General features: G+C 41.6%; 1 protein-coding gene across 6 annotated transcripts in view; it reads left to right on the top strand.

The window, feature by feature from the left end:
• The window catches only part of PHACTR1 (phosphatase and actin regulator 1), a 298201-nt gene that overhangs the window by 252800 nt on the left and 26359 nt on the right, over positions 1 to 19042 (top strand). The gene's annotated exons all lie outside the window — the stretch shown is intronic.

Genomic DNA, 19042 nt, shown 5'->3' with positions numbered 1-19042 from the left:
TAAGCTATTAGTTTGGCCAAAGGTCACAGGTATAACTTTCTCTTCTGACGGCATCACCTGTGAGTAGCTGAGACTTTTCCTGGTGCAAAATAGTTTAAGTCCTTCAGTACTTGCCTTCATTGGGTCGGGTTGGACAGATTTACCCTGTCTAGACACTTTCTTCTTCATAACAGGGTTACTCACTAGCTGCTCTGGTTTTCTGTATTGAATAGGGTGTAAAGGGGTGGCCATTAAATGTGGAGGATTTCTGACAAGAATTACTAAACTGAGGTCAGACAGAACTGTCTAAGAACCTTCTATGTGCATGCCATGATTTCTGTAGTCAGTTGAATCCTCTTACATTGTCAGCTTGGTAGTATGCAGAGCTGGTGAATGCTGTTAGTTGCTCTCCAGTGAGGAAACCACAAGGAAATGACCAACCAGTTATTGGGAATTTTCTTGCACATTTTCATTTTTTTATTTTGGGGGTGGGTGGATAAGGGGGAAACACTGCTACCATGTTGTGGAGACAGGAAGAATAGGAGCTCCAGGTAAATACCACTTTCAGCATTTTATTTACTTTTCTTTCATGGCCTTGTTTATCACCTCCTTGGAATAAATTAACCACACCTTTCCAAACTGTCTTTGAAAGTTTTTGTGCTGGATCATGTTCAGCCTGCTCCAAAACCTAAGTTTTCAGTATCTTGTTGAGGGGCTTCTGCAAACATGCCCAAAATATGTAAGATGGTGCTGCACTGTTGCTGGTACTGTGATTTTTCAGTTCAGTCTTTATTCGGCTTTATTCCGAACTTGTTAGACTGCAGCTGCACTGAGCTCTGGGTCCCAAAGAACAGCACAGGATAGCAAGGTCCCAGTGGTTATATGGTTAAATTTGAACCCTTTTGAAGCATCTGAAGAATTTAAAATTTTGTCTCTCACTGCTTGACCTTGCAATGACATTGAACAGTGTTTCCACTATCTTGCCCATTTGCCTAAATTACTTAGGTCTTTCTGAAGTTTTCCAGCTATGGCTGATGAAGGAAAGTAGTGTCATTTATAAACACTGATTCTGCACAGCTCACTGTGCACCAGATCTTTTTCATTATAAGTATTTTATTTTTCACCTATCCAAAACCTGCTTTTTTCCTCACTAAACAGTATTTTTTCAGCAAATGCCTTTTTAACAAGGGAAACTATTTTTGGCTGTCTGCAAAGCCCTTCCTGTGTGAGCCCCATATTCTCATAATGTTGTTTTTTTGTTTCCCCAATTGTATCTCTGCTAATCTAATAGTTTGAGCTAAAATGCCTGATGTTGTCTTCTAATATAGCTAGGACTTAAGGGCAATCACAAATAGTTCAAATAACTAAAACTGTGTATATATGAGTTCAAAAACTAGCTGAGCTGAATGAAACTGCTGTTTCATTCCTGCTTTATATCAGTGTAACATCACTGAAAATGGTAGAATTTCACAAGCTTTAACTGGAGTGATGTAGTTTCCAGTCTGACCTTTTAATTACTACTATTTACGACTTCGTATCTCATCCTTTTGAGTAGCTGAAAACAATAAAGAGATATGAGGAGAAAACTATTTTGCTCATATCTAATATGTAAGAAGCCACAGGCATTTCAGCAGCAAAAAGGAAGAGTGCTTGTCTTACCAGTGCTCTGTATCTAAATGTGATGTATCCATGTGCATAAACTGATGAATATGATATTAAAATAGAGAGAATATTTCAATTTGGACAGTATTTCCTTACTGTCCAGACTTTATTACTGAATCCATCCTTTGCTGTTGCTTCGTAATTGTCACACAGTGATGCAAATGCCAAGCAAAATTAAAGTAGTGAAGCATTTATAGTCCTTAGAGAAGATGCTAGATGCAGACTATAATTGCAGCTGGCAATTTTGGATTTCAGAGGTATTTGTACTGCTCCACCAATGGTTCCCTAGGGTTTAAAATATCCAGCCAATCAAATCACATATGCTACTTACAGAAGTAAAAAATGCAGAATAAAAACTTCAGCATATAGTTATTGTCTGTAATGGATCAATTAATTTTCACCAAGAGGCTGATTAGGATACTTCAGTATTTGTGCATAATCCTCACAGTATTTAGTTTGGAAGAGCTCATTGGCTGCCACATTTGGCAGATAAGAATTTAGTACTATTAAGAGAATGTCTTTTTCAAAGATGCCTCTTCCCAGGCATATTGAGATTGGCCACTGACATATTGTGTGGGACCAAAATCATCCCAGGTGCAGTTCCTCCAGCCTTATTAGAGTTGCACTGGGAATCAGTTTGGCTCAGAAAGGTCTGTTCAGATCCTGTTTAAATGTAGCTTGGAACCTCTGAACCTTCTGTTATTCCCAGAAAATTGTTATGACTTCAGTGTTACATCAGCCAACTGGAAGAGAGACTCCAGAGCAGAATTCACTGTTTCCCATGCTGGGAGAATAGTGCCTTGACTTACACCAGGCCAGCTGTAAGGGTGAGGCTGCAGGGACTGTATCTTACAGAAGGACCTGGCCCACTACACACCTTGGTGTTCTCTGAGCCATGAGAGACATTCTTTGTGCCTGTCTCAAAACACTTCACATGAATGTCGTGCTTCCCTGGTCTGTGTCCAGTATCATGGCTCAGCACATGCAGACCCCAGCAAAAACAGAGCTTCTTGCCCAAGGTGCCAAAATATGTCCTAGCAAAGGCAGGAGATTCCACATCATATGAATTCCAGCCACACGAACAGGCCAGTGCAGCATAAACCATTTCTGAGGACTCCTGACATAGCAATTATGGCAATTGATTACAGCGATTAATTAGAAGAGCTCTTCCTCTAACCAAGCCAGAATGGATTGCTCCAAAATGTGACATCTCCTATGAAACAAGGAGCAAAAATAGTAAATTAAGATGCAGAACTCTCAGCTCAAAACCACATGTGGCATGAGGATAGGAAAATGGATGCTGGAGACCATGTTCTTGGCTGCTAAAAACCCTTACAACTCCATTATCTTCTGCTCTGAAATGCAAACCTTCTGTGCTAAGTAAATCTTTAAGTGAGTATGGTGTTCCTTTTTTTTTTTTTTTTTTAGCTTCTCCCAGACTTTTCTTCTATTTTATCCCTCTGGTGCCTATGCAGCTTCACAGCTGCTCAATAAGTGTGCATGTGTGACTGTAAGACAGAAAGGAGAACACAGGAGGAAAAACAGCGCTCTGAACGATAACAGGGTGAGGGAAGGAAAAGACAGACATCTCTGTTCTGCCTGTCTCACTGACTGTGATAGAGAAGCAGCCAGGAAGATTTGGATTTAGCTTTCAGTGGCTGTCAGGGTGAGAGGAATGGGATATCCAGGCTGTGACAGTGACTTTGGATGTTTTCCTGGGGCAATGGTAAAGGCCTGTCAGGAAGCCCTGGTGAAAAGGAAGGCCGGCACTGTTGGGTGATGGACAGCAGAACTGCACAGAGACTGCAGGAATGTCCCATGGTGCTGAGACAGGTGCTTCAGTCCTTGCACATCTCTTTCACCACAGAATCATAATGGTGCTCATGACAGACCCCACAGACTTAATCAACACATTTAGTAAACATAAGGGCCCTTTACAGGGCTCCTGTCACAGCATCTCTGTAATCTTTGTTACAAACGCCAGACTTTGCACTTTCTTGGAATGGGAAGACCTGTTTTCTTTGTGTGTCTTTCACAAAGTGTTCCCCCATACTCTGAGAAAATGTGTGTCTTTAGACCGACTGATCTGCCACACATCCTACAAGGGAGGCTTTCAAAACCATTCAAGTATTTTTTAGTCTCACAACCCACCAACTCTGGTGAAGGTGCTCATTAGCAATTAGATACAGGAGTATTAAAGCTGAGATTTTAGTCCACTGCTTTTCAAGAACATGGTGTATTTATTTGTTTCCCCTGATTGTTTCCATCCTGGCTTTTCCCACCTGCTGGAATTGGATGATCTAATAACACAAAATGTCTGGCAATCCAGTGTGCTGGCATCATGTTGTTAATAATCAATGTCAAGGGAACTTCTTGATATTCACAGTATTATTGCTGGTCAGCATAATGTCAGTCTGATCAACACACTCCTACCCACTGTCTGCAGATCTGGAGGCAGAGGAGACACATAAAGGCAGTAGTGCTTGTCAAGGGACTGCTGCCCTTCACTGGAAGGTGCCACAGGCACACCAGTAAGATTTTGCTATCCAATAAAAGTTTGTGCTGTGCTGCTCCCAAAAGCTGTTAGTTGTAGGGGTCATATTTATCGTGCCCAGTGTGAAAGCAGAGAGATGAGGTGGGGGAGCAGCCTTCTGCACATTAGCTAACTAGTAAAATGAGAAACAAATTAAGAAAGTAACAAACTACCTATTGCCTCTTTCCTGACTTTGAGATGCTCTTCCAATTGCTCACCTGAATCCTGTGTGTCACTAGATGTATGTTCTGCTGGCTTTAAAGCTTTAAAGTTTCTCTTCCAGATATACAGTAGTGCTCTGCATTGTTTTTTGTGTAGCCCTAGATTTATTCACTACAATACCTTATGGGGTACTGTCCTTACACCAGCAAGTGGAAAATCGTGATCTGAAGCAATATAAATAACATATTGCAAGGATCATGAGGCAGTAGATCATGAAAGAGAGAGAGACTCTGTCTGTGTGCATATGGCTGTAAATAAGTACACGAGATTTGGACATGCACACCTGCTAGATGTGTTTTTATAGTCCCATTGATGTTTTGGAAATAGTACTGGGATGTCTGTGACTGAGAAACATGGCATGAGAAATCATTAAACTTTATGGAATGGCAGGTTTGACAGATGGTGATCACCTACTATCTTGTTGAGAAAGGTAATCTACACATTCCCTGGTCAATACCACGTATTCCTCAGCTGTTCTGAAAAATGCTGCTTACAACAGAAATCCTGTGATTGAATGAAGTTGGTGAATTCCCACAAGTATAAAAAATTGTCATTGATTTTTAAAATGTCATGAGGCTGCTGTGAGGTTTTTGGACTCGTTCGTATGAGATACTAGAAAGAAGAGTAGAAAAATTGGACAGTTTGGGAAGAGGATTGGACTGTCAGCATCCCCATGAAGGTGACAGATACTCCCAATACTGAGGGCGGGTCAGTCTGCAAGGCTTGCACAGTCATTGAAACACACAGCAGTTCTTCAGAGGTCTGAGGAGACTGAATAGTTTGAAGCAATCATTTTTATTTCCTACAATTTACGCTGTGAAGAGATTCAGCTTTTTGAAATGGCTAATTCTTTAAGCAGTGCTGCAGTCCCACTAGGGAAGGGTTTATTCAGCCAGAGGATGGCAGCATGATGGATCCCGTTGAGCATGGCTGAATCTCCTGGTGGCTGCTCCCCATCCGGTGCTGTGGAGGGCATTTTGCACCCTCCCTATCTCCGAGTCATTTAGGGATAAAAAGAATGGGCAGACGGCAGGATTAGGCTTTATTCAAAGACCCCATTTTGTTGGGTAACGTGAAATAATTTCTTCCTAATTACATTTGACGTCTGCAGTTCTCACACTTAATGTTAGCTTCCACTAATGAAAGCAGAGCAAGTGCCTAAAGCAAGAGCTCATCCCTGATGGCAGCACGCACGCGCGGGTGTGCGTGGAGCTCACCTCTCCACATGCAGGGTGCTGGGGATAAATCACACAGAAAATGGGATTGTGCTAAACAAGCTCATCGAAATCCTGGATTAGGGACGATGCGACAACACTAGATACGTGAATGGGGGTGACAGAGAAAAACTGCACAAGGCTGAGCCTCAGTTTTAGCTGCAATGGTACCTAGGGAGATTAGCAGTTTTCCCCTTTTAGTTTAGCTATTCATTTGCTGAAACCCCAAGGGAGCTGTGGAAATTGCCCTTAGCATCAGGAGGAAGGCAGGAGAAGCAGGTGATTATTTATGGGTGACGAGCTGAAACTGAGCTACCATTACACATCTGGGCTCAACTGCTGGGAATAAATATTCTGAGCAGAACTGGTTTGGATTCTGTGCATGGGTGCAGAAGGGAGATGGGTGTTCATGGCCCTTGTCAGCCCTCTCTTCTGTGATCAATGTCCTGGTGGGCTCGGCTCTGCTGAAAGGAAAGGTGGCTTTGTTGTTACAATACTCTGAGAAGGCTGCATCTTCCACCAGCTTTTCAGCCTCAGGCAAGCCACTGAAAGAGATCCACACACATATTTATTTATTTGTTTGCTTGTTTGTCTATTTAATTAAGGTGTGTTGGTATCTCAAAAAGTACATCCATGCCTATGAACTTTGGAACGTTGCATTAGTTGACAAACTCTCATTGACAGCAACATTTGTGTGCTTTTAAAAAACCACCCGAATACCAAGCTCTCTTTAGACATCTAACTCTGTCTTTCAGTAGGACAGGGGTCCTCATTTCAGAGCATGGTTTGCACTTACCTCTTTGTATGAGGAATTTCCATGGCTAACATCATCATTCATTACAGAAAAAGGCATGTCTAACATCATGATGGTATTGCTATTGTTTTGATAGTTGATGGTTGTTTTGCATTTCATAGCTAGCAGCATGAGTTTGCTTTGTCTGAGTAATTTGCTATGGCAAAAGGTCAGTGGAGCAATCAAGGGATGACAGTGTCACCACAAAACACATCACCTCTACACACTCCTTGGTTTGGAGAAGAAACAGTGTCCTTAACCTTTCCAGCTCCACCTTGGGATGGAATGAAACCCTGCCCCCATCAATTTTGCTCAACTAGGGCCAGCAGATGTTTTGTTATTTATGGAAGCAAAGTCTTGCAGAGTAGATATAGTCTGTCCTTGGGCAGATGTGTCTCTCCATGTTAGACAATGGAGCTCCAAATGTACAGAGACATCTTATTTATGCTACAACAAAGGAGGAGAAGCATTGTTCTGAGGTGAGGGATGATTTTAATGGTAGGCAGCAGGGAGTGGCATTTGAGGGCAAGGTCTCCCCACGGCACCTGTGTGACCACTGATGAAATGAAAAGTGTTTTCATCATGTCCAAAGTTCATTTCAATCAGAAATGTCACCAGCCCAGAGAGGAATTTGTTATTGCTGGGGTCTGTTACTGTTCCTGTTTCTGCTCTCCTGGAAGCAGGGCAAGTCATGCTGCCCTGTCATTGCAACATCTATTTCTCCCATTCTTTCTCTGAGGAAGTTGAGGCAAAATGTGTTAAAGGGGTTACAATTTCCCCTTCATGCCTCCCATATCCTTAAACCCCTAACAAAGTCTGTATTTGAGGTCTAATTCAGGCTGTCAACACAGCTGAGACAAATATATTAAATCTACCTTAATTTCCTTTGCAGTTTCAGTGGGGTGTGGTATCATTCATTTTCTGCCCCAAGTTGATTGTAGTTTTGCTTTTAGTTGTCAAACTGCTGGCAGCTTTTATATAAGAGAAGCCACATTTCTCTGCTGGGCAAAATAATTCATGGTGATATAAATAAAGGTTGTGGCAGTAAGAGAATAACATATTTTGGTAATAGAAATAGTCTTATTTCTCCAGTAAACAAGAGACCACATGGAGTGTGTGCAGCACTCTCTTTGGAGTAAAAGAATGGCATTAATAAAAACAGGTGAAGCAAACACAAGCAGGGAAGTAGCTGCTTCAAAATGTTATATTCTGGCTTTAAAAACAAAGGTAGTTTATTTGTTAGGTTTGTCTTTTGCTGGTTAATACTGACAAATTTAGGGCAGCTCCACTAAGAACTAGCTCATAGATTTCCACCTCTAAAAAATCCAACCCTAAATCTTCATATTTTGTACCTCCTGATTGTAGGTAGTTAATCAGAAGCACAACAGTTGCTTAGCTTGGATGACCTTGTAATTTTTGTAAAGGAAACAAATCAGGTGGGAGTACATGATAAAAGCAGACTGGCAGGAATAAATTTCTCTTCATAGCTGGCTGATTGTAAAATGGAGAAATTACTCTTTGAGCAAAATATTTAACCTCTCTCAGAAGTTACAGTTTGCGTTTCCCCTCCACTTCAATGTATTATGGCCTATTTAGCAACACATGAGCAGGAGATTTAACAGAGGCAATCCTTGTAAAACAGTCAAACATGTATTTAAAAGGTGATCTGAGTTAGGAATTAAAAATTGTGCTTATATATATGCTCATATATGTTCTCTGTAGCTATTACTGTGAGTACAAGGAGAACTGCTAGAGGAGGAAGTCTGAGTTTTGTACATGGTCATCCATCTATACCCAGAAACTCTGGAGTTTCACATGCAGACTATTGTATGTGAGTAAACAGAGGTGACTTTCTGAAGAGGAGTCAATAAGATTTAATGTTTGTTTTGTGTAGGACTAAGTGTCTTTTGGATAAATTTATCAAAAAAGCAATATCCTTACCATTACACCTGGTACAATTAGGTAACGTTAATGTTTTCTCTAACACATAGTGTTAACAAAAGGATTGCTTTCAGATGAATAGGGTCCTTTTTTGCATATGTGCAGAAAAAATTACAACTAGTCTTTTAGAAGCAGGTTTGGATAAGAATTATGTTCCTGTTTCAATGCATTGGGATTCACAAACACTGCACAGACCATATGTGGGAATTCAACTAAGTCCTTAGCCTCTGACCTGACCATGTGAAATTATAATTTGTGTTAATAACTTTAGTGAAGAGGAAGTGTGAGTGTGAGAAATGTGTGGTAGATCACATCAATATGTCTCTAAGTGTGCAGCCAGTAATGTTCATTACTTGCTTTTCTGATAATAAATAACAAACCAGCAAACTACAGGGAAAGCACATTAGCCCCAAGATTAATTCGGTAACCTGGTTCTTCACTGACATCCCTGAATTCAGGAGGTAGCAGCATTACTGGTTAATGAATAATTAATAAAATAAGCATTCAATATATTGTATTTGCTCAATGAGCAAGCATCCATAATGTCAGGCTAGACTATTTATCCTGCAGAATATTGGAGTTTTTCAGCATGCTGGAAAAGTCTTCAAGATTTCCTTTATTGCAGTAATCAAGACAGAAATGGTCTTCTTGCCTCCCTGCAATCAGCTGGCTTCGATTTAAAAGCCTTGCAAGCAGGGACCCTGATCTCAAATATCAGGGGCTGCAGAGGAGCCAGCCTGCTTCTTCACTGGGAGCAGGCATGGCTCCTGGACCAGGGCCCTGTCCCTTCTACAAGCTCAGGGACATCATTTACCTGGTGGGCTGGCAGATGGCACCTTGGGTGCAGCCAGACCCCTTAGGGGAGCATGCAGGGAGGTCGCAGATTCATGTCACCAGAGAATGGTTTGAGTTGGAAGGGACCTTGAAGACTACCTGATTTTAACTTCCCTGCCACAGGCAGAGACACCTCCCACCAGACCAAGGTGCTCAAAGCCCCATCCAACCTGACCTTGAACACTCCCAGGGATGGGGCATTCACTACTTTTCTGGAGAATTTGTTTCAGTGCCTCACCATCCCCACAGCAAATAATTTTTTCTTAATACCTTATCTAAACCCTCCCTCTGTCAGCTTAAAGCCATTCCCCATTGTCCATGTGACAATGCCCTTGTGAAAAGTCCCTCTCCAGCTCTCTGTGGGCCCCCTTAAGGTACTGGAAGGCTGCTCTGTGTAAAGTGTGAGTAAACTCCTTCCTTGGGAGCCCTCACAGAAGGCAGAGAGAAAGATCTCTGCTCATCCTCCATGAAGGTGTTTTCATAGCCCTATCAGCTGGCCCACCTCCAGTTAAACCTGCAAGCTCCTTCAGCCTTGGAAGGAAGTTGGATTACCCAAACTGTGCACCAATTCTAGCTTTCCCAGAGCACCCTGTGCCCCTATATAAGGACTTCCCTGGCCTGGGGAAGCTTTAATATCCAAGGTTCAGCTATAAAAGAAAGAGGGCAGGGAGCCCCTCAGACAGGAAATGGTTTGTTTGGAGCTGCACATCAGTCTCCAAGTGCAGAGAAACTTCTCAGACAAGAGTTTGGTGCCTTTACATCTCCCTATCATGGGATTCCCCAACTGATCCCAAAACCCCCCTCTGCTACTTTCAGGAAAAGGAGTGGCTGATGTTCCAAAGTCAGAACATCCCCTGAGACTCTACCTTTTCCTGGTTAACAACTGAGTGTAAATGCCTGGTGTCCTTCACCCTCAGGTTGTGCCAGAACCATTCACCCTTCCCTTGTTTGAGCAGACATAAAAGGTAAGATAGGCAGACCTGGGCAATTGCAAGTATTATAGAGCCATGTGATATTCCACCATCCACTTCATCTTCCCCTTCAGACTAGACTAGCAAAGAAAATCTAATACTCTACTGCAGTTAAAATAGCTGCCAGTATTTTGCACTGTACTGTTTAATGCCAGAAAAGGGCTCCATCATGTTTTCTAATGTGACATGACAGATTAAAAAGGCTCAGTGGTGGAAAGATGATTTTTGCCTCTGAAAACCATCATGTAGGACACTTCTTTGGGAGGCACTTTTATTTCCCTTTGTCTTGATTTCCCTTTTATTTCCGTTTGCCTTGTCCCTAATTCTTCTCTTCAGTGTCTTTATTCTGTCTTATTTCTCACTGTATTTCAGTAATGCTTGTAGCCCCTGCCACGCCACCTTGGTTCAAGATACTGTGCAGCACTTGGCCTGAGTCTGAGAAAGATTTTGGAGCAGATATCAAAACAGTGATGGGGAAATGCAAAGCATCAGTAGAGGAATACCAGGCATGGCAATTCACTTGTCTCAGCATCCTTCCTGATGGTTGCACATTTGGCTGCCTCAGATTTGATTTTCCCACCTGCCCATCACTGTACCTTGCCTTTGTCCCAGTTCTGTGCACTTGTCACTAGTCATGTCATGTTTTAACAATTAGGGCACGTGTTAAAATCTTCCAGAGAGCAGTGATGCCTCACTATTCTGCATAAAAGTATAAATGAAAGGATGAACTTTGACCCAGCATTACTGAAGATTCAGTGCCATCCTTATTTTCTTTAATATTTCTTTGACTGATCTTGTCAGCTGGGAGAAGTGCTCAAAGACAAGAAGGAAAGCAAATGTCACTCCTATATTCAAAGAGGAGTCAGGGAATTATAGGCCAGCTGACCTCACATGCATCACTAGGAAGATGATGGAGAATGTAATCCTGGAAACCATATTCAGGCATGTAAAGGACAAAAAAAAGTCAGCAATAGTCAATGTGGATTCACAAGAGCAAGTCATGCTTGATTAATGTGATGAACTTGTGAAATTACTGACCTGGTGGACAACGAGGGAGCAGTAGATAATGTCTGTGTAGATTTCAGTAAGACTTTCAACACTGTCTCCTGTAAAATTCCTCAGGTGTTCAAGAATGGCCCCAGCCACTCAAACTTTTCAGTCCATTTACCCATCCAGTCCAGAGGCTGCTGTTCAGTGGCACAGAGTCCAGTTGGACTCCAGTACCTAGCAGCATGCCCCAAGGGGTCAGTACTGGGTCCAGTCCTCTTTAACAACCTTCATTAATGATCTGGATGACAGGCAGAGCAGATCCTCAGCAAATTTGCTGGTGACACCCAGCTGGGAGTAGTGGGTGATGCACTGCAGGATGGTGCTGCCATCCAGAGGAACCTTGACAAGCTGGAGAAATGGGCTGGCAAAAATCTCATGAAGTTCATTAAAGGCAAGTGCTAATGGCTGCACCTAGGAAGGAACAATCCCATGGTCCAGTATATGTTGGGAGCCACCCAGCTGGAGAGCAGCTTGGCAGAAAAGGCTCTGGGGGTCCTGATGGGCATGAAGTTGGACATCAGCCAGCAACTTGGTGGGGGGAGGGGGGGGAAATGGCTAATAGCATTCTGGGCTGCATTAGAAAAAGTATTGCCAGCAGACCAAGGGATGTGATTTTTCCCCTCTACTGAGCACTGGTGAGGCCACATCTGGAGTTTTGTGTCAACTTCTGGCTCAGAATCACAGAATATTCTGAGTTGGAAGAAATCTGCAAGGATCATCAAGACTTCTCTGTAGGAAAGAGATAGGGGCATATGAGAGACAGTCCAACAAAGGGCCACAAAGATGATGGAGATGATGAACTGGAGCATCCTCCCTGTGGAGAGCACCTGAGAGAGTTGGGACTGTTGAGCCTAGATAAAAGGCTCAGGAGATCTTATCAATGTGTATAAATACCTGAAGGAAGGGTCCAGTGGGGACAGAGGCAGGCACTCCTCAGTGGGGCCCAGTGACAGGACCAGAGGCACCAGGCACAAACAAAACAAGGAGATTCCCTCTGAACATCAGTAACATTATTTCTACTCAGAGGGTGACCAAACACTGCCACAGGTGGGCCAGGGGGATTGTGAGATTTCTCTCTGTGGAGACATTCAAAAGTCATTTGGACACAGTTCCAGCTCTAGGGGGATTGGATCAGATGGGCTTCAGAGATCCCTGCCAGACTCACCATTCTGCAATAACACAGGTATGGAAAGAACAGACAATGTCAATGTGCATTAGCAACGTCTTTGCATTTTGAAGTGTATGGCATTGTTGGCTGATTTTTTGTGTGCCTTTAGCCAAATTCTGTCTCAGACTTCCCCAAATCCTGCTTCCCTTCACTCTCTGCAGCCTAAGGTTTCGATGAATATGTTTCATAAAGCTATTCTGCTGCAATGCTTGACTAATGTCTTCTGATTTGGGTTATTGCACAATGGCTGTGACAGCACAGACAATTTAGCCAGGTCACAAGCTTTGACAAATGCCTGTCTATGGCATGTAGACTGTAGAAGTCTCTAGCTTACTTCAGTCCCAAGAGAGTGTGGGATTAGCTCTTGCAACCAAACTCCTTGTGCTCTGCTCTACGGAAAAAGTTAGCAGGACTCAGTTTTTAGACAAGAACATCTCATAGACATGCTGCGTTCACAAGGAAATCAACTCCAGACACCCAACTTCCTTCTACAAGCATTTCTCTCAGCCCTGAACTTCCTCATCCCCTCAGTCCATCTCTCCTATAGCAAAAACAAAAACAAGAAAAACCAAAAACAAAATACCACAAAAAAACCCCAGAGTCCCAGTTTCCCTTCCAAGAGTTTTCAGTGTCTGGGCACCCTTGTATGGCTCTTTTCTGCTTTTCTAACTATCTGAAGCAAAACCTTAAGATCTGCCTTCAACATTTTCTATCTGTGGGTGAATCCAGAGACAGCAATCAGCAAATTGCTGCTCTTGCTCACTTTGGGGAATAGGAAGCTTGATCTCTCACAAACATCCCAGAGAGCCTGCAGTGGTGCTGCCTGGTATCTTGACAGCAGCAGGGATCTCCAGTAATGCATTGTACAGCATTGTTCTGATGTCTCTAAAGAAGAAAACAGAGTGGAAGTGTGTATTTAATGTACATTTTGCTCAAAACACTGCTCAGAGGAGTTTGAAAAGTTGACAGAGTGTAGTAGTTGTGAGATATTCCTCCCCATTCATGCTCCTTAGCAGCTGGTGTTAATTAGCTGGTCTCAGCAGAGCAAAGTTGTTATTAGCATTAGATAATGTCCAGTCATAAGAGTAGGCTTACCACCCAATAAACTATAGGCTACAGATGTAAATTCAATCTGCCTGTAAAGCAAAACTCAAGTCCACATGGTTGTGGCCATTGGGGCTGGAAGGAGGGCCTGAGAGGGTGTATCCTTTTACTTCTGCTTAATGTGGATGAATGAGAAATTGCATGTTTTAAACTAATAAAGAAGGTGAGCATAACTGGGAAGGAGGCACTGCGACTGTTTGCCCAGGCCATCCTAGCCAGCATGTTTTAGTCCAATCTGCAGCCTCTCATAGCAGTAGGTGCAGTTTCCAGGTTTACAAACACTTTGTGCATCATCACTAACTACTCAGAAGGGATTTTTGTCAGGGTGATAGCGATGATTTCCTTTGCTGCCTTCTTCCAAGCCCCCTGTCCTTGCCATCACTGCAGCCAGATATGCAGAAAACAAGTGTGTGCCACAAAACCACGGCACTGAATGCCCAGGACAGAAGTGTTTCAGTCTTGGCATTTGAGTGTGCCCTGCAAGGAAATCCAGGCCTCTCCTATGGCATGTCAGCAGCCACGAACAAACATACTGTGCTCAGCTTGAGTACAATGTATTTTAAATATTAATTCTCTTCAGCCTTTCTGCCTGAATGCCAGCTGCAAAGCTATTCAGCAAGGAGCTCAAAAACCAGTCAATAATGTAAGGCAGTCTTTCTTTAGAGGGAAAACAATTGGAAAAAATGTGGACTTTGATAGCACCTTCATTTGAAATATCACAGGGAAGATATCTACAACACCTTTCCAATGAGATTTAAGAAGTGAAGTGTCTGAAGTGTAAAGGAAAAATTATTCTTTAGGTCAACAGAGCCAGTTTTCTCTCCCATTTTGCATAAGGAAGATATCATTGGGCATTCCCTCCCCTTCCATAGTTCAACATCACCTCTAGTTAGTGAAAAAAAAAAACGTCAAGAATACTGGTACCAATACTCATCCCAGCAGCTAGAATGTGTAGATGAAGCAAGTTTTCACATTAATGAAGTGCCAGGTGGAACAGGGGGATGTACAGGCACCTGATAGCAGTCGGAAATCTGAGTGTGGAGAAACTTCAGTACGGGCTGAACTGAGCTCTCAAAACTTGAGGGAGAAAATGTAAAAAGCTAATGTCACACTATGCAGGGGACAAAGAGAAAGGCTGCAGCCTGTTCAACATAGCACAGAGGATTTGAATGTCCCTCTGGAAGTCTTTTGTTTCACAAGGGGGGGTTGTTTATTTTGAAGTTAAGTGTATTTGCCTGGAAATAGGATCTTTGTTACTTTGGAGATTATTGATTCCCGCTGCTAATTCCCTATTTGATGTGATGAGCCTCTTTATAGCATTCCATTTGTTTTGCTGTGAAAATATGTACAAAGCAACAACAGAAAAAAAGCTTATCACTTTGTAGTCCAAATTTAGCCTCTAGGTAATTATGTGTATCTCAGTAAATTCAAGAGAAGAAAAGGCAGATGGGACAAGAATTCTCCTGGGTAAAAAATATTTTGTCATGCTTTTAGGCCACTAGATTTGAACCTAAAGGTGATAGTATAACTGTGGAATAATTGTATCTAATATCTTTTCAAAATGCAAATATGCAGTTTCCTAAGGCATGGGGTTTTTTTATTTTAACCAGGTAAAATAATTTCATCGGTATTTCTTTTTAAAGCTAGACATTTTTGCTATTTTCTGTCTCTGGTGCTGCATGTTTTCATTGACATTCCATGAGATGCTAGGATTTCTTAAAAATCTTTCTGACCTTTGCTAATGCATAGAGGCAGAAGTAGGCTCTGGCAGTGAAGGTGTTAAATACACACCAGCTGGGAATTTGTACAATGGGCAAATCTCTGGATAGAGTGGTGAAACATGACATTCTCTAGAAAGATAAGAAATTATTATGCAGTTGGTGATGCAGATACAAACAGGCAAAGACCCAGTCTGACCACAGATATCCCCTTAAATGTTGAGGAATGACCAAGGTACCCGCACTTTGCAGTTTGCAATGCAGATGCTGGGGAGAGTTCTCCTTGGAATCCACCTCAGTAGATTTGTTCTTGGAATCACTGTAGCAGTTATTGGAAGGAGAATTGTGCCTACTGGACTTGGCTGAATAATGGATTTTTTTGCTTTTGGTACTCAAATGGAACAAAATAATTAACAAGTGGAATAGGGAAAACTGACTAAAAATAGCAAGTACAGGCATCATTAATTTTCTTATTACACACTGAAAACTAGCATTTCAGGTCAGAATTAAATATTGTCTAGTGCGTTTTTAATGCTTTTTAAATTTTATTGTTTTTGAGAAAAATGTGTCTAGTGAGTTGGTTTTTTTCAGCTGAAACTGCTCACTAAGTTTGACCTCACCTTACAGATAGCTTCTGACCTTCTAGAACTCAATTTTCCAGCAATTTTAGTTTGTCACAAACATTTCAGCCAGTCCTAATTCTTAATCTTCAAGTGAAAATTTTAGGCACAGCCCTTTGCAAAAAGTTACTACTATTTATCATCTGCCTTTCATGAAGTCTGGGGATCTGAAATCCCATAATCTGGGGAACTGAAATCCCTCTGTCACAAAATAGTTAATTGCTCTTAGAGCTCTCAAATTTGTTTACTTCCAGGAATTTTCCACTTCAGTAACAAGACAAAGTATGGGCACCATAGCTATTTCCTATGCATCTTTTCTACTAAAAACTGAATTATTGTGGTTTTGAATTGCTAACACTGCCAACTTCTGTTATAAAAGCCTATATTTAGAGTTTCTATATTGTGGCTGTTCCAAGTCACTGAGTATTTTAGCTTTTGATTCATTTAGCAGAAAGGGTGTGAGTTGTTTTTGGTTTTTTTTCTTTGACATTTACCAGTGTAAAGTGCCTTTTTTGAGATGAATTTTGTTCTTGCACTATTGTTCATTTGCCTTTCTTCATGCTGGCACTGGTAAAATGGTCTACAAGAAACTAATATGGTGAGGGGGTGCACGTGATACAGGCTGATACAGGCTGAGAGAGCTGGGGTTGTTCAGCCTGGAGAAGGCCCCAGGAGGAGCCTCAGAGCAGCCCTGCATTGCCTAAATGGGCTTCTCAAGAGAGATGGACAGGGACTTCCTACAAGGGCATGTAAAATGGGGGGACAAGGAGGAATGGCTTTACACTGAAAGATAGTGGGTTTAGATTAAATATTAGTAAGAAATTATTTTCTGTGGGGCTAGTGAGACACTGGAACCAGCTGCCCAGAGAACCTAGGGTACCCTCATCCTGGAAGTGTTCAAGGCCAGGTTGGATGGGGCTTAGAGCAACCTGGTCCAGTGGAAGGTGTCCCTGCCCATGGCAGGGGGGTTGGAACTAGGTAATCATTAAGGTCCTTTCCAACCCAAACCATTCTATGGTAATTTCTCTCTGTGTACTTTGAGTGGTCTGTAGCTGCTGTAGTAACAGAGGAGACTTTATTAAGTTGGCTGTGTATGTGTTGAGATTGACTTCAGCTCACTGGTGAAGCTCCCCATCCAGACTTCCTTCCTTAAAATGAACAGCTTTTTACATCTTAGATAGAGATTTACCATGATGGTCACAGACTACTTGGACTGCCAAGCAAAGTTGGTTTATTTGTTTACATGTTTAAAGTGTCCCTGGTTTCATATTTTAGGGTTACAGTTGTGTTAGTGCATATGTGAATAAGAAGATAAGATGCTGCTGCTTTTTTCATTAAACAAATTCCATATTGGCAGTGCTAGAAGTGCAACATAGCTGCTAATGCACAGGTCATGTCAGTCACTGTGGTCACAGAGGCCCATCTAGGGGTGTGATCTTCAAGCTGACTAAACATCAGGAAGATGGTTCCTCCATGAGGTGTTTCAGCCCTCAGCCCTTCCTCAGAGCTGCTTCTCAGGGTAGGTTGCATTTAAGTTTGTGGCAGCAGATTTCTCAGAAGAGCATCCTTAGAAGATTGTGTTGCTGGGAAAGATCACTGGGGCTTTAAAAGGTGAAGAGCTTGGGGGAATGGGGCTGTACTTTCATTGTCACCCCTCAGCCTCCCTCTGTGTTTTCTTCCCTGGTCCCACAAAACTTTTTCCCACCTAAAGCACTGCTTTTTGTCTCCATCCCAAGGTCATGCCACATACACAGAGGAATAACTGCTTTATTCCTATATCAAATATGTTCCAACATCCAAGCTTCCCTGAGCATCAGAAGCTAAGGTGGGGAAAATTCCAATAGAGAAGTAGATTCTGCTCTTCTGGCTCATACTTGGAGATGGCTTTGCTTTTAAGAGTGTAACTAACTTTTATTTACTGCTTTAAGTATGTTCGTTCACCTAGACAAAGCAATATTACTGTACAGAGATTTTAAAACAAACCATTCAGTAATGCCTATAGACAGCAAGCATATCTGTTCAGCTCAAATTGATTATTTTTTGGTGCCATTTTACTCAAGTCATTTACAGATTGACCTTGAACTGTGAATTATGATATCTGTAGCTTTGTAAATTCAGCTTTTAATTCAATATTATCACATTTGGTGAGGCAAGTGTCTTCTCACAATGCTGTATAGACAACAGAAGGACAATTGCTAACATTTTAGAACATTTTTTTCTCTATTACAATGGGTCCTAACATCCATCTGTTTTTTCTGGCATGCTTTGGATTTTCAACCAGCATTTAGTACATTTTTCACTCTGGATTTCTAGTACTCAAAAACATCCCATTTTTATTGTTCCGAAAATACATTCTTGAATTAGATACATAATAAATTCCCTCTTCTTCTAAAAAAGATTGTTCTTTGTTTCCTACTGCAGTTGTTGGATATTTTGTTCTTAGGATAGGGATAAGAGATTTGAGAAGTAATGCTGCAAAACTATCTTAATTAAGCTGCCTTTTTTTAAAATCATTTAAACTTACATGATCTTATTTTATGTGAAGAGCCAGCATTTGGCTGACAGCTTTGATGTTAATGGAACAGCACAGTAATTAAATGGAGGAGGCTCCATTTTAGAGGTTGAGGTGTGAGACATGGTCTTGCAATGTTCCACAAACCAGTAGGCATCTCCCAGTTAATATTATTGAACATGGGGACAAAATCTGGATTTGTGTGTCTATCACTGCTTGGCATTATCTTTAGAAAAGAAATGAAGTCATTCCTTGGGAAAATGCAATTGTCTGCATTATTATAGTGGTCTAATGGAAGAGTGATGACCTGGGTATGTCATTATCCACAGTGTTTCTAGTCAGAGTTATAGGGCTATCTAGTCATTGCTTCATTTCTTTTAATGAAATACAGAGTTCATGGTCCAAAATATTTCTGCTTTATTTGGGTATTTTAAAGAAATTTGTTCCATATATAATGAACAAGATGTAACCTTATGCAAACATAATGAATTTTTAAAATCTACATTTTGAATATGATATTCTTTTCCCAGGAGACCTGCTCTGGGCAGGCAGTTCTTTCTCAGGAAGCTTGTAACTTTCCAAAGAATAAATCAAAATCATAATAATTCAATCCCTCAGTGAGCTGAACCAGAAAAAATGGCATCATTTGAGCCATGACTCAAGAATAGATTCACATGATCTAAAGAATGGGAAAACAAATTGGTCAGTTGTAAGAGTTTTA

This window comes from Ammospiza caudacuta, chromosome 1, assembly GCF_027887145.1.
Source record: "Ammospiza caudacuta isolate bAmmCau1 chromosome 1, bAmmCau1.pri, whole genome shotgun sequence".
NCBI lineage: Eukaryota > Metazoa > Chordata > Aves > Passeriformes > Passerellidae > Ammospiza > Ammospiza caudacuta.
This window is presented reverse-complemented; position numbering and strand designations above follow the sequence as displayed.